This window comes from Balaenoptera musculus, chromosome 8, assembly GCF_009873245.2.
Source record: "Balaenoptera musculus isolate JJ_BM4_2016_0621 chromosome 8, mBalMus1.pri.v3, whole genome shotgun sequence".
Lineage (NCBI taxonomy): Eukaryota > Metazoa > Chordata > Mammalia > Artiodactyla > Balaenopteridae > Balaenoptera > Balaenoptera musculus.
In genome coordinates this window covers 24462757-24478774 of record NC_045792.1, presented here as the reverse complement: position 1 = coordinate 24478774, position 16018 = coordinate 24462757, and the positions used below count along the sequence as shown (strand labels likewise).

The 16018-nt window shown below is 38.5% G+C and overlaps 1 protein-coding gene across 1 annotated transcript in view; it reads right to left on the bottom strand.

The window, feature by feature from the left end:
- SLC35F2 (solute carrier family 35 member F2) overlaps positions 1-16018 on the bottom strand; it is a 46470-nt gene that overhangs the window by 14329 nt on the left and 16123 nt on the right. The window lies entirely within an intron of this gene.

Below are 16018 nucleotides of genomic sequence, written 5' to 3'. Positions count from 1 at the left end.
TCTCATCCTTTCATTCTCCCAGAGACTTGGTTCCTTAAACTAGAAGCAGAGGCTTTCAATGTTACCTACATGTTAGAATCATGGAGCTTTTAAAAATGCTAATAGCCCGGGCTGCACCTGAGACCAATTATATCATCGCCTCTGGGGGTGGGTCCAGGCCTTGGTGGAATTCAAAGGTCCCCAAGTAATTCCAAATGCAGCCAAGATTGTGAATTACTGTTCCAGAGGCTGGCACTTTGGATCCAGAGAAGAATAAGATCTAGACCCTACCCTTTGGCATTTTAAAAGAGAAGTACCTTAACAACCAACTACGAAACTGCAGAAAGCAAACTACACAACAACAGTCTTGTAACAGTGGTGTGATTAAAGGGCTGAGAGAGCACACAGGTACTATTGGTTAATTCTGAGTGAGGGAGTTAGCAGGCAGGGAGAAAACTGAGAAAAGTTTTATGGAAGAGGTGATTTTTCAGTTAGGTTTGGAAGTATGTATATAAGAGATTTCTAGAGGAAGAAGTAGGGAGAAGGGAATCCAGGAAGAAGTAACTGTAGGACCAAATGTAGAGGCACAAACATGCAATGGTGGGTTCAGGAAACATCAAGTGGCCTATGCCTAGGGCATAAGGTCAACAGCAAAGAGTGGAGGGCAAGAAGCCTGGAAAAGTAAGTAGAGGCCAGACTGTAAAAAGGTAACTCTGGTTACTATGAGAAGGACTGAAGGTTAGAAGGTTAATATAATGATCCATGGCTGAACTAAAGCCACATCAATGTGAATGTTAAATAGAGAATGATGTGAAAGACTCACAGAGCCTAGTGATCCATTAAATCTCAGGAGGAGGTATTGAAAATGATCTCTGGGTTTCTGGACTAGATGACTGGATAGATATAAGGCTGCTGACCAAGACACAGAATACAGGATGAGAAGCAGGTTTCGGCAAGGGGAGAGCACTGAGCTCAATCTGAGAGCACTAGAAATTGAGGTGTCTGGAAGGTCTAAGAGAAAAACATTAAGAGGTTTGTGACAAGTGGACTCTAAGACGGCCACCAGTGAATCTCTGTTTCTGGGTAGTTTTGCTATGTGTAATCTCTTCCACTTGAACATGGGTTGGATCTTTGACTTGATTCTAACCATTAGAATACAAGAAAATTAATGGGATACCATACTGTACAACACAGGGAATATAGCCAATATTTTATAATAACTATAAATAGAGTATAACCTTTAAAAATTGTGCATCACTATATTGTACACCTGTAACTTATATAATATTGTACATCAACTATACTTCAATTAAAAAAAAAAACTAAAAAAAACCAAAACAAAACCAGGATACCACTTCCATGGATACATTACCTGAGGTTATAACTTCCATCTTGCTACCCAACTCTATTGATTCTCTTTCTTGCTGGCTCTGATCAAACAAGCTGCTATATATAGAGAGGCCCACATGGAAAGGAACTAAGGGTGGCCTCTGGCCAACAACCAGCAAGGAACTGAGACCCTGAGTCCAACAGTCTCCAAGGAAATAAATCTTGCCAAAATCAACATGAGCTTGGAAGCAGATTCCCTCCCCAGTCATGACTTCAGATGAGACTCTAGCCCTGGCCGACACCATGACTGCAGCCTTATGAGAGACCCTGAAGCAGAGGGCAGAGTTAAGCCATGCCCAGATGCCTAATTCATAAAAACTATGAGATAACAGATGTGTATTGTTTTAAGCCACTAAATTTGAGGTAATTTGTTACACAGTAGCAACAGATAACAAATACAAGGTTGAAACTCTGGACTTCAGAAAGACCATATCTATTTTACTCTCCACTACATATCCAGTGCTGGCACTTTGTTGTCACTCAATAAATATTTGTCAAGTGAATGTAAACGGGTAAAGAAATTACCAGATATGCCCAAATATATGGTTACCTCAAATATAAGACACTTCCCCACTTACCCAATGAAGTGCAATAGTCAGAGAAAGACAAGAAATTATGACTGCCATGATACAGAAACTAAGAGTAGAAAAACATTTCAAGAAGGATGAGATCATCAATACTACAGTGTCAAAAACTGCAGAGAGAAAAGGTGTCATCGTGGCTAAAGAGACACAGTTGGACTGGCAAGCTGGAAGCTGCTAGATGGCTTGGAAGGAAAGCATTTTGTTAGTGGTAATGACTAAAGTCAGATTCCAGTGGGCTGAGTGAGTAGAATATGAGCAAATTAATGCACCAAACATAAATATCTATTTTTTTCTTTTTAATGATGAAAAGGAGAATAGCGATGGGGAAAGAGTTTGAAGAATAAGCAGCAGTGTTGAGGACAAGTTTTTTGCTTGTTTGTTTGTTTGTTTAATTATTATCTTGTTAAAGGAGCAGGGAAACTTAAACAAGTTTGGGAGATGAGCAGAAGGCAATATGGGTGAAAACTTGAAAGAAACTTAAAAGAAATTAAAAGAGATGATGAAGACATATAGTTCCTGGAAGTTTCAGGGACCAGGATTGAGAATACTGCAACTTTTATTTAAATGTTCTCTACATAAATACTTCCTTCCAGAGTTGCTCTAAGCAAAATAGAAAATACCCAAACTGCAGAAGACAGAGAAGATCTGTTCTAAGAGTTTACAATGTATTTTTTCTTTGGAATATTTGCTTCAGTAATTTGCAACTAATCTCAAACAATCCTAACACAGGCGAAAAGAAAAAGGGGAAATTTGCTGGGTAAGTCAACCCTAAATATATACTTATAGAGCATCTACGATGTGCCAGGCCATGAAGATTCAAAACTGGATAGGCACTCTCTGTGCCTCAGAGGCTCAGAGACCACTGGGGATAAGTAGGCATATAAACTAGTAATTAGGGCACAGACAGACAAGTACAAAAATGGGCTAGTTACAAGAACCTCATGAGTTCACTAGACAGGCACAGTAAGGAAAAGTATCTCAAGCAGAAGGAATAGCAGGTACCAAGGCACAGAGTTCTAAAACAATATGGCACATTCAGGGATTTCAAGTGGGTTGGTGTAGCTATAACCCAGAGTATAAGAGAAAAACAAAAGCAGCAAATGATGGAAAAGTCAATAGAATCGAGATCAAGAAGAGATCTAAAGTAGGTTCTAAAGTTGGTATCTTATTTTGCTGGTGGTAAGCTCATTGAAATCTTCTGAATAGGAGGGAGTAAAGAGATTAGCAAGGCAGGAATTGAGCATTCCTGGGTCCCTAAATATGTCATAGCACATTATGTCACAACACAGAACACCAAAACCTAACCCTTAATTCCTGCCATGGAAGCCAATTAAAGCGGAAAATTGACAGAGACAGATCTATCTAATGTAATACTCAGTTTTCTGGATCAGACACCTGTGTAGATAACAATGTAATTAATCAAGATCCCAAAGACAAAAGGAAAAGGCACATTTGGAAAAGAGATTAACTCCATTTTGGACATGCTGGATTTTGTTTAATTATGAGACAGTCAAGAAGAAATGTCCAGTAGACAGTTTGGAGCTGGGAAAAAGGATAGGATTGGAGAAATAAATTTGGGAATCATGATCATAAAAGTGGTAATCAAAGTTGGGATATAAATGAGGTCACTAAAATATATACCTAAAAATTGAAAAGAAAAGAGGGTAAAAAAGAAACTTTCTGGGGGACTTCCCTGGTGGCTCAGCGGTTAAGAATCCACCTGCCAATGCAGGGGACACGGGTTCAAGTCCTGGTCCGGGAAGATCCCACATGCTGCGGAGCAACTACTGAGCCCGTGTGCCACAACTACTGAAGCCCATGTGCCTAGAGCCCGTGCTCTGCAACAAGAGAAGCCACTGCAATGAGAAGCCCCACTGCAATGATGAGTAGCCCCCGCTCACCACAACTAGAGAAAGCCCGCGTGCAGCAACGAAGACCCAATGCAGCCAATAAATTTTAAAATAAATAAATAAATTTATTTTAAAAAATAAACTATGGGAAACAACAACATTTAAGGGGCAGAGGAGGAAGAGGAATTAGAGATGGGGATGAAAGGGCATGGTCACAGAGACGCAGGGAGAAAACAAGGAAAAACACTCTGGAAGCAAGAGTAAGTGGTATTTCAAGGAGGAAGCGCTCTACAGTTTGAACTGCAGCAAATTGCTCCTAACTGCTCTTCCTGCTCTACTCTCTCTCTCCACAAATATTGGCAAAATCAACATATCCCCCTTGTGTTCTCCCCAATCTCTTAGCCCTCCTGAGATAAGTACTTTCTAGAACTTGGTATTTAACATTCAATGCATTTCCATATATTTTCATATTTACAGAAGTATCCTTATGCAATGTATACAATTGTTTTGTCTGTTTTAAATTTTTATATAAACAGCATCATACTAAATGTATACTTTTGCAACTTGCTTTTTCGATCAACATTGTTCAACAGAGTCCTCTATATTGATACGTTAGTTCTAGTTCATTCCTTTCCACTACTGTATAGTACTTCACTATGTGATTATATCACACTTTATTTATCCATTCCCTTATTATTAGGTTGTATTCCAATTTATTTTTGCACTTATAAACAAATGCCTCTACAAACATTCATATGTGTGTCCTCTGACATACATATCTAAGAGTTTTTCTGGGTTTTAGCAAACTAGTGCAAATGGGTTACGTATGTGCTAACATATAATCTCCTCCGCACTCAGGATGGCCTGATGGGTACCATCTAGACATCTGCTGGAAGCAGTGAACTCAAGAGTACTCTACAAATATAATGAGTTTCTATTTGTGTCATGAAGTTTAAAGGAATCATTTGCTCTGGGGATATATTTAAGAGTAGAATCATTGGTTTTAGGGCATGTCTTCAACTTCACTTGTTTTGCTAAAATGCTCTTCAAAGGGTTATATCACTCCATGTAGTTTACTCTGTTACTTTCAAAAGGAAGGAAATGAAGCAACTTCACCCTTCAACAGGCAGCAATTATATCAGGAAATGGCCAGACCCAAAGACATTTTATTAGGCTAATGAAGGAAATTTTCACCCAGGTGAGCAAGAGGTTAAGGACTTGCTCCCACAGAGTAGTATTCTTTTTTTTTTTTTTTTGAAAGATATCCATTCCCCTATTTCTTTTTTTTTTTTTAATTTTAATTATTTATTTATTTATTTATTTATGACTGTGTTGGGTCTTCGTTTCTGTGCGAGGGCTTTTTCTAGTTGCGGCGAGCGGGGGCCACTCTTCATCGCGGTGCGCGGGCCTCTCACTGTCGCGGCCTCTCTTGTTGCGGAGCACAGGCTCCAGACGCGCAGGCTCAGTAGTTGTGGCTCACGGGCCCAGTTGCTCCGCGGCATGTGGGATCCTCTCAGACCAGGGCTCAAACCCGTGTCCCCTGCATTGGCAGGCAGACTCTCAACCACTGCGCCACCAGGGAAGCCCCCGTATTCTTTTTTTTAAATTAATTTATATATTTATTTATTTTTGGCTGCGTTGGGTCTTCGTTGCGGTGCTCAAGCTTCTCATCGCAGTGGCTTCTCTTGTGTGGAGCATGGACTCTAGGCGTGCAGGCTTCAGTAGTTGTGGCTTGCAGGCTCTAGAGCGTAGGCTCAGTAGTTGTGGCGCACAGGCTTAGTTGCCCCACGGCATGTGGGATCTTCCCGGACCAGGGCTCCAGCCCGTGTCCCCTGCATTGGCAGGCAGATTCTTAACCACTGAGCCACCAGAGAAGCCCCAGAGCAGTGTTCTTTCTAGGGATGTTCTACCTGTCACAGGCTGATGAGGCAAACCGGATCTGCGGGTTGCTACCTCTTTCTCTTATGCTCATTTCTTCCTGAAGGAAGCATAGTTTGCATCGATTTTGGATGTTATGCTGCCCTATCCTAAGCATAAGAAATTCACCACTGAGTCCTGTATAGTCTACTGGGAACCTACAGAAGTATAGGCCAAAGCCAAAGAGTGAAAAAGTGCATTCATTTTGTGTCATTGTCCCCAGCCACATACTTCCCTCTGGAATCATGTGGGGAAGGGTACATGGCCAAGGAAATGGTTCCAATTTTCTGGTATTTCATTGTTTAATGACCTCCTTTCTTTAAACTTCTCCTCCTCTCTTCCATGGAACAAAGTCTCAGAATTGCTAGATTTTGTTGCTAATGCCCACTTTTTTAAGTTGAGGAGACTGTGGCCCAGAAGAGGGGTGTGTCTTCCCTAAGATCATCTCAGGAGCAGAGTCTGTGCGCAAATTGTCTGACCACTGAATATCTGCTGTGCTCGCTATAGAACATGGTCTTAGGATAGTAAGTGAGGTCATCTCTCACAGCTGATATCTTCTTACCTCCTGTGCCTCTTTGTCCTCACACACCTTTCCCCACATTCCTCTCTTTACCCTCCTTCACTTCTCCACGATTTTATACAGAGCTTATATTAGAAAACACCTTCTTCAAAGGATCCCTGCACCTCACCTTGCAGTCAGGAAACAAAGGGTCTAGCCTAATTTCCCTGCTACCAGTACTAACACTGTTTCTCCGTATGTCAGGAGGGCATTGGATGTCCAAAGTACAGGGCACTAGAAAGCTAATCAAGGGGCTGATAACTTTATCAAATTCAGAACATTCTTTGCACACCATAATGGGCTCGAAAGCAATAATAAATGTGAAATATGTGAGAATAAGAAATGTGGAAGCACTAAGCCCTGTTCACAAATTGACAAGATTCCTCTAATAAGCTCACATTTACATTAAAAAATAGCACAATTAAGCAAGCTGTCCTCCAACTATAAAGTATAACCATCTTCTAAAAAAAAAGAGTCATAAATTGAGTATGGAGATTTAAAGTTACAGGAATGCACTTCTCTTGGCTCCAAATCATAATGACCTCATCTATAATGGAAGAGGAAGAGAGCAAGAATGAGAGCAAGTGAGAAAGAGAGAGAGAAAGAAAGAGAAACTGAAGGAGGTGGAGGCTGAACAAGGGCGAAAGAAGAGAAAGCCACTCAGACTCGTAGAGATACCATAGGCCTCAAAACAATTTTTGTTACTTATGGCTTCCTATTTAAGCATTTGGATTTCACAAGGTCCTAGTGCATATGAATTCTGAATTAAACAAAGGGACTCTCTCTACACCATAATAAAACCTGTTACTCTCTAAGGGAAGCTGCCAGAAGCAACATGCATCTAACCATGGGACATATCCTGCCACTGTTTTTCAAACGGAACCTCCACTGAAGTGAACTTCAATAGAAGGATATGATCCAACTCCAAGACATACTTCCCAAGGCAGCTTCATGCTGTGGGAGCCGGGCCACCAGAAAGCAGGGCAAACAAGTCATGGATCATCAGGGGTAGGGGTGGGAAAACACGTAGAAAATAAACTAAATAGCATCACTTCTGACCACATTACTATTTGGATATATTGTATGAATTTAAGGAATAAAAGAAGAAAAGACTTTAAGGAATTTTATTTCCCCCCTTCTTTCCTCCAGAAAAGCCAAAGTACGTATTTTAACATCCCTTCCATTTCAAAACACATACTCATGCACATGCTTTCCAATGAAACTATAACTTCTTTTATTCATTTATTCAGTCAGTAAACTCTTCAGTCATGTACTTACTAAAGTTTCTTGGGTGCCTAATATGTGCTAAGCACAGGGAATTTAGAAGGCCCATGTATTTCATGGTCCCAGGCCCACTTCTCTCCAGAATAGGTCAGCAGGCTCTTGCTGTGTGCCCTGAAAAAATAGCATATCCCTCTATCCTTGCACCTACCATGCTGCTTGTGGTTCTTCTTCCTCCAGGACTCTAAGCTCCAGGAGGACAGGGACATTATATTCTCCATGAGTAACACAGTGCCTGGCACAGAATAAATGCTTCAAGGATATTTGCCATTGTTGCGTGGCCAGGGTAAGGAAGAGTCAAGACTGCCTGGAAAACGTTCACAAAGAATGAGACACTTGATCACAGACCAGAAAAGTGAACAATTTCCAGGAAGATTCAGGAATGAAGGAAAGGCTATAATACGGATTTCTGCCTAATTCAAACACTAGCTTTACATAAAATATACACAAGACACAATGACAGGACTGATTCATTTATTTAGCTCTTCTTCATTTGGAACGTCAGCTTAGATTGATTGTCCTCTACCTGGGGGTACATTTAAAAATCATTGGGAGCTTTAAAAAAACACCAAAACTAAGACATCAGCCCAAATGAGTTGAATCACATTCTTAGGAGGTGGCATCCAAATATCAGTCTACTTTAAAAGTCCCCTAATGCGTTTAATACACAATGAAGATGACAAACCACTGAATTATTTGAAGAAAAAAAAAGTGTCAAATGACTGATACAATGCATTGTTTGAATGCAAATCACACATTTTTGTTCACTTTATGTCTCAAATCCGTGCTGCTAGGTTGCACATTATCATCTAAAGGCAAGATTTAGTATCAAAGCTAAAAGACTTCTATGGCGCCGTCTTCTTGGGGAGATTTTTAAATCTATCATACCACCATCTGTAAACACCCGGGATAGAATAATAACTTGAGCACTTCTATAAAAATCTTCTTACAAATCTGAAAAGAATAAATCCTCACATTTAGCACATAGATTATCCAGTGTCTATTAGTAGAGTATTTTAAATTAGACTGGAAGGAAGCTAAAAAATGATAGTTTTTCTTTATATAGTGTGTAGCAGCCTAGATGACCTGTTATATTCTTTCCTTATCTACATTTCTATGATTCAAAAATTTAGCCATTAGTGTATCATCTAATGCTAATAAGCATAAGTAGCTAGCAGTTTTGAAGAACCCACATTCTGATGTAACAAAGGCATATTCAAAACTCAAAGTGGCCAAGCAAGCCAAATTTCAAAGAATAGAAAGGGCAATAGTATATATTATTACCTCAAAAGGAAGGCAGGTAAGGAAAGGTAATTTTCTTTTTCCCCCGTTGGATTATGTCTTACTCATTGTAGATGCTCAGTAAATATATACAGACTATTCACTGCAGCACTACTTATAATAGTAAAAGTCTAAAGAAAAAAGCCTATATGTCTAAAAATATTGTTGCAGGAAAGAAAGTGGGCACAAGAGGATGGTCACGTCCCTGGTCTCAGGTGAGTCCCTGGGACGGCTGCCAAGTGTGGGTTCTTAGTTTCACACAGGAAAGAATTCAAGAGTGAGCCATAGTAAAGTGACAGAAGGTTTATTCAGGGAGATACACCCATCATAGACAGAGTGTGGGCCACCTCACAAGATGACAGGCACTAGGGTATGCAGTTGTCATTTTTTATAGGGCTGGATAATTTCATAGGCTAATGAGTGGGAGGATTATTCCAACTATTTTGGGGAAGAGGTGGGGATTTCCATGAATTGGGCCACTGCCCACTTTTTTGCCTTTTATGGTTGGCCTCGGAACTGTCATGGCGCCTGTGGGTGTGTCATTTTGCTTGCTGATGTATTACAATGAACATATACTGAGGTTCAAGGTCTAGTGGAAGTCAATCACCCACCATCTTGGACCCAGTTCGTTCTAAACGGTTTATGTCGTGTCCTCAATGGCTGTCATTTTTTTAAAGGTTGTGCCCTGCCACCTTCCTGTCTCAGGGGACTAGCTTAATAAACACAAAGGAATACCGTGCGGCTATAAAAAGCAAAGCAAATATCTCTATACACTCTATAAAATGACGGCCAGGATATACTAAAAAAAGAACCAAATGAGGAGGAAAATGGGTATGGAATGCAAACATTTACATATATTTGTTAGCATTTTTAAATGAAAACAGGTAACCGTTTTTAAAGTTACCTATATAGGTCAGGAGAGAGAGAAAGTAAGAGGTACGTTATGTCTGAATATGCCTTGTTTTATTATTTGTCTTAGGAGCCATGTAAGTATTTTACATAATTATAAAACAAAAATTAAATTTTTTAAAAAGCTACATATAAAATTAAAAACAAAATTTTAAATGAATTTAAGGATGTCTTAAGTTGGTGGCAAAACCAAATAGAAAGGAATTATTTCAAGCAACTTTAAAACACATTAATTTGACAGTACATTCCTAATAGAATATACCATAGAAACAACAAGAACTGTAAAATATCTTAAACTGTTTAGAGGTAGTGTTGATATTATTTTGAGACTGTGTGCTTACTGTGGAATAAAGCAAACAAGAAATGATATTAATGTATTGATTTTTGGTACAGGAAAAAGGAGATGAAGATGTAAGACTGAAGAGGTTATATTAAAAACCCTATGGTTCTGAACTTTATTAGAATTAACTCAAAGGGCAATCCGCCCTTCCTATACAAATTATACCTCAGGGTAATGAGTTGATGACAGGGAGTTTGTAGAAATACTTACATAATAAATAAAAATGGAATGACAGAAATAGAATATCATTTTACAACCCCTAATAAAATAATAATCTAGGCAATAAAACTTGATAGCTTCTAATATAACAACAACAACAACAACAAAGACAAACAAACGTTATGCATCTCCTGAAGATAATACACAATATCTATGAAATAGTCTTGCCAAAAATGTAGGACCACAGGGTTTTTAACAGGGGTCCACTGATCAGGTCCATGAAAATATTCTGGGAAATATATGAACTTGGATGGGAAAAAAATACATCACAATACGTTCCCTTCGATTGTAAACGTGGGTAACAAACTGTAGAAGTATTAGCAGTACCTATGAATTTGCTGCCAAAGAATTCACAGATATTTTCATATCATATGACAACTGTTGCTGAAATTTCAAAATATCATCACTACTCCAAAATCACATTAAAGACCCATTGTGAGATCTTGTTATTTAATGTGTTTTTTTTTAAAGAAAAGAAGCACATATATTAACATCATAATGTGTTTTTAATAGTTTAATACCTAAACAGATGTAATTTGTTTCCACTATAATCCTATGTATTTTATTTTCTGCATTTAAAAACAGTATTCTGAGAAGGAAATACTGTACACCCACCAGAAAGATACAATCAGCAAAACTGAGAGTGTGGAAAACTCTCCATGACAAATGAACTGTTTCTTCAAAAATAAACTGCAAGAAAAAAAAGAGCCAAGAAAAGAAAAAGACAACAACAACAAAAAAGAGCCAAGAAGAAGAGGAAACGTATAGAAGAAAGAGATGTAGATATAACAACCTGTTGAAATGCGTGGGCCTTATGTGCATCTTGATTTAAAAAGACTATTTTTAAAGTTAAGTTATAATTGGGGAAATCTGAACATGGACAAGATATATGATAGTAAGGAACGACTGTTAATTTTTAGGTGGAATAATGGTACTATGACTATGTTTCTTAAGCCCTTATCTTGCAGAGATTAATACTGAAATATTTATGCATGATATTATATGATGCTTGAGACCTACTTTAGGATAATCCAGAAGGGGTGAAGTGGAGAAGTGCAAATGAAATGAGTTGATAATTATTGGGTGATGAGTACATCACAGCAGGTAATAGTCTCTATTTTTTTTTTTTTAATTAATTAATTAATTTATTTTTGGCTGTGTTGGGTCTTCGTTTCTGTGCGAGGGCTTTCTCCAGTTGCGGCGAGCGGGGCCCACTCTTCATCGCGGTGCGCAGGCCTCTCACTGTCGCGGCCTCTCCCATTGCGGAGCACAGGCTCCAGACGCGCAGGCTCAGTAGTTGTGGGTCACGGGCCCAGTTGCTCCGCGGCATGTGGGATCTTCCCAGACCAGGGCTCGAACCCGTGTCTCCTGCGTTGGCAGGCAGATTCTCAACCACTGCGCCACCAGGGAAGCCCAATAGTCTCTATTTTTATTTAAACGTTTCCATAATATTTTTTAAGCCTAACAGAACCCCCACATTTACCCATGATAAACCCAAACATCACATTTACTTACATTCAGTTATAAACCCCACATTTACCCATGATAAACCCAAACATCACATTTACTTACTTTCAGTTACCAACTAAGCATGGTAACACTCATTTTCTCTTGCTTATCAGAAGTTTTAGTGTCTGATTAGTTAAAAGAGAGAGAAGGAAAAATAAATTCATTATTACTTAACAAATGCAATTTAGAGGAGTTTCAAAATACATTAATTCCTGACAGAGAAGTAATGAAAAGGGGTTTATAATGGAGGAAAACCCTAAAGATTGCTGATCTAATAAAATGTCTCACATTATACTCTACTTAGTATGTGTTTGGCTCCCCAGGTAGGTTGTAGGCTACTAAAAGGCAGAAACAATGTCTTATTCATCTTTGTTTATCTGGTATGTGAATCAATATGGGCAGGCTGAATTGCTGCAAAGGTAAAAAATGCCACCAGGGAAAGAGGCCTTTTGAAGCCTCCATTAGCCTATCTTCAGCAGAGGGAACTATTTATGGGCTACAAAAAGAAATTATTCTACAGTGTAACTTGGAAATGTGTCAACACTAATGCCACCAGAAAGCATTCAACTTCAGAATATTACTACAGCTAATCAATGAATTTGGTAAAGTAGCAGGATACAAAATTAATGCAAAGAAATCTCTTGCATACCTATACACTAACAATGAAAAATCAGAAAAAGAAATTAAGGAAACACTCCCATTTACCATTGCAACAAAAATAATAAAATACCTAAGAATAAACCTACCTAAGGAGGCAAAAGACCTGTATGCAGAAAACTATAAGACACTGATGAAAGATATCAAAGACGATATAAACAGAGAGGTATACCATGTTCTTGGATTGGAAGAATCAACATTGTGAAAATGATTATACTATCCAAAGCAATCTACAGATTCAATGCAATCCCTATCAAATTACCAATGGCATTTTTCACAGAACTAGAACAAGAAATTTTACAATTTGTATGGAAACACAAAAGACCCTGGATAGTCAAAGCAATCTTGAGAAAGAAAAACAGAGCTGGAGGAATCAGCCTCCCTGACCTTGGACTACAAAGTTACAGTAATCAAGACAGTATGGTACTGGCACAAAAACAGAAGTATAGACCAATGGAAAAGGATAGAAAGCCCAGAGATAAACCCACGCACAGATGGTCACCTTATCTTTGACAAAGGAGGCAAGAATATACAATGGAGAAAAGACAGTCTCTTCAATAAGTGGTGCTGGGAAAACTGGACAGCTACATGTAAAAGAATGAAATTAGAACACTTCCTAACACCATACACAAAAATAAACTCAAAATGGATTAAAGACCTAAATGTAAGGCCAGACACTGTAAAACTCTTAGAGGAAAACATAGGAAGAACACACTTTGACATAAATCGCAGCAAGATCTTTTTTGACCCTCCTCCTAGAGTAATGGAAATAAAAACAAAAATAAACAAATGGGACCTAATGAAACTTAAAAGCTTTTGCACAGCAAAGGAAACCATAAACAAGATGAAAAGACAACCCTCAGAATGGGAGAAAATATTTGCAAATGAATCAACTGACAAAGGATTAATCTCCAAAATATACAAGCAGCTCAATATCAAAACAACAAACAACCCAATCCAAAAATGGGCGGAAGACCTAAATAGACATTTCTCCAAAGAAGATATACAGATTGCTAACAAACACATGAAAGGATACTCAACATCACTAATCATTAGAGAACTGCAAATCAAACCACAATGAGGTATCACTTCACACTGGTCAGAATGGCCACCATCAAAAAATCTAGAAACAATAAATGCTGGAGAAGGTGTGGAGAGAAGGGAACCCTCCTGCACTGTTGGTGGGAGTGTAAATTGATACAGCCACTATGGAGAACAGTACGGAGGTTTCTTAAAAAACTAAAAATAGAACTACCATATGACACAGCAATACCACTACTGGGCATATACCCTTAGAAAACCATAATTCAAAAAGACACATGTGCCACAATGTTCATTGCAGCACAATTTACAATAGCCAGGACATGGAAGCAAACTAAGTATCCATTGACAGATGAATGGATAAAGAAGATGTGGCACATATATACAATGGAATATTACTCAGCCATAAAAAGGAACAAAATTGAGTTATTTGTAGTGAGGTGGATGGACCTAGAGTCTGTCATACAGAGTGAAGTAAGTCAGAAGGAGGAAAACAAATACCACATGCTAACGCATATATATGTAATCTAAAAAAACAGTACTGATGAACCTAGTGGCAGGGCAGGAATAAAGACACAGACGTAAAGAACGGACTTGAGGACACGGGGGTGGGGGAAGGGGAAGCTGGGACGAAGTGAGAGAGTAGCACTGACATATACACTCTACCAAATGTCAAATGGATGGCTAGTGGGAAGCTGCTGCATAGCACAGGGAGATCAGCTCGGTGCTTTGTGACGACCTAGAGGGGTGGGTTAGGGAGGATGGGAGGGAGGCTCAAGAGGGAGGGGATATGGGAATATATATATGCGTGTGATTCACTTTGTTGTACAGCAGAAACTAACACAACAGTGTAAAGCAATTATACTCCAATAAAGAAGTGGAAAAAAAAAAAAGCAAGCATTCAACTTCAAAATGAAAATGTAATATAAGTTGCAGTGCATATTGAAAAGGGACAAAGTGACTGTTGTCTGACCTGCTGGGCAATATAAATCTTAGAAAAAGGAAACTTGCCAAATTATTACAATTTCTCTAGTTCTATACAGGAACAAGAATCCATTAAATAGTCAATCTTAACTGCTTGGAAGTCAGATACCAAGAGTGGAAGAAAGGACGTCATGAAGTAAGGGGAGACATGTACTTTCTTTTGTCCTTGTTCTAGATTTACCAAACAACATCAGATCTTGTAATCCCTGCGTAGATTTTTCAGTTGGGATGATTTCACTATAACCAGCTGTCAAATTTAACAGTAACAATTCTCATTATAAATTAATACATTTATTTTCAAATATAAATGTAAGTTTGAACAGCAAGAGCAACTTTATCTAGAGCACAATCACCCCCAAATGAACTGACCATGATATACAGAAGTGGAAAATTCCACCAGGGAACAGGAATCCAGAGTTTCAGATATCAGCTTTCTTATCTACAATGCTAGAAGCCTGTTCATAAAATTTTGCCAAAACCACATTCTATTATTTAATGAAGTAATGAAGCAAGCTTGTCCAAAAATTGTCCCATAAATTATAACACCCATTATATTTTCTTGTATTTATGGTTATTATACAGAATAATGGAATAGTACACTTTGAAATTAGCAAAACATTTTTCTCTACTTAACTTCACCGTATGTCATATGAACTTCTTACACTAGAAGGGGAGGGGAGAAGCTAACCAATTTTGCGGTACTCTATGACAATACAACATAGTTTAGAGAAGAGCAAGCTTAGTGTGGGTCTAGATCCAGCAAGTAACCCACTGGATTACATCCAGTCACTTTAGTTGTAACTCAGGATGTTTTCAAACAAAATGAACTTCAACCTCTGGGCCTTAACAACTCTTATAGTTTCTGGAACTCTCATTCTATTCTGACTCTGCAGAAAAAAGAGAGGGTCTAGAGCCAAAGGATACTAGTGAAAGAGGTAAGAAATCAATGACTAGATTGGTCGATGAATCAAACTGCCTGATTGAACCTTAAAATTAATGGAGAATTTGGGTGTGATTACAGGACTTTTGCTGTTTTCTTTATCCAGTTGGTACATAGCAAGTTTTCTAACAATGAGAAATCTATTTTTAAAAGTCTATTTTCTTTCTATAAAAACCTGTAAAGTGAAGGGACCAGAAGAGAACATAACATTAGAAGACTTCTTTGACTCCTCATTTTGAATCCTTGTGCTAATGTGGATTCACAGCTCACCTTTGTTTTTCCCCCAACCTCCTTATTACCTGCGATTCTCAGCTGACAATTCAAGGTTTCCAAACTGCTGACTTAAAGCTCCCTGGACTCGCCAATGGGGCATCCGTCATCATCAAATATTATTTATTTATTACATTCACACTAATGGACCCCATCAGAATACCTAACTTTATGTTTTTTATAGTGCCTCACAATTTACAAAAACTTCTCTCTACCCTCTTTAATTTTTGATCCATTTGACAGTGCTGTGGAGTTACAGACGAAGAAACCAAGACTGAGAGAGGTGAAATGGGTCACCTAACCGATGTT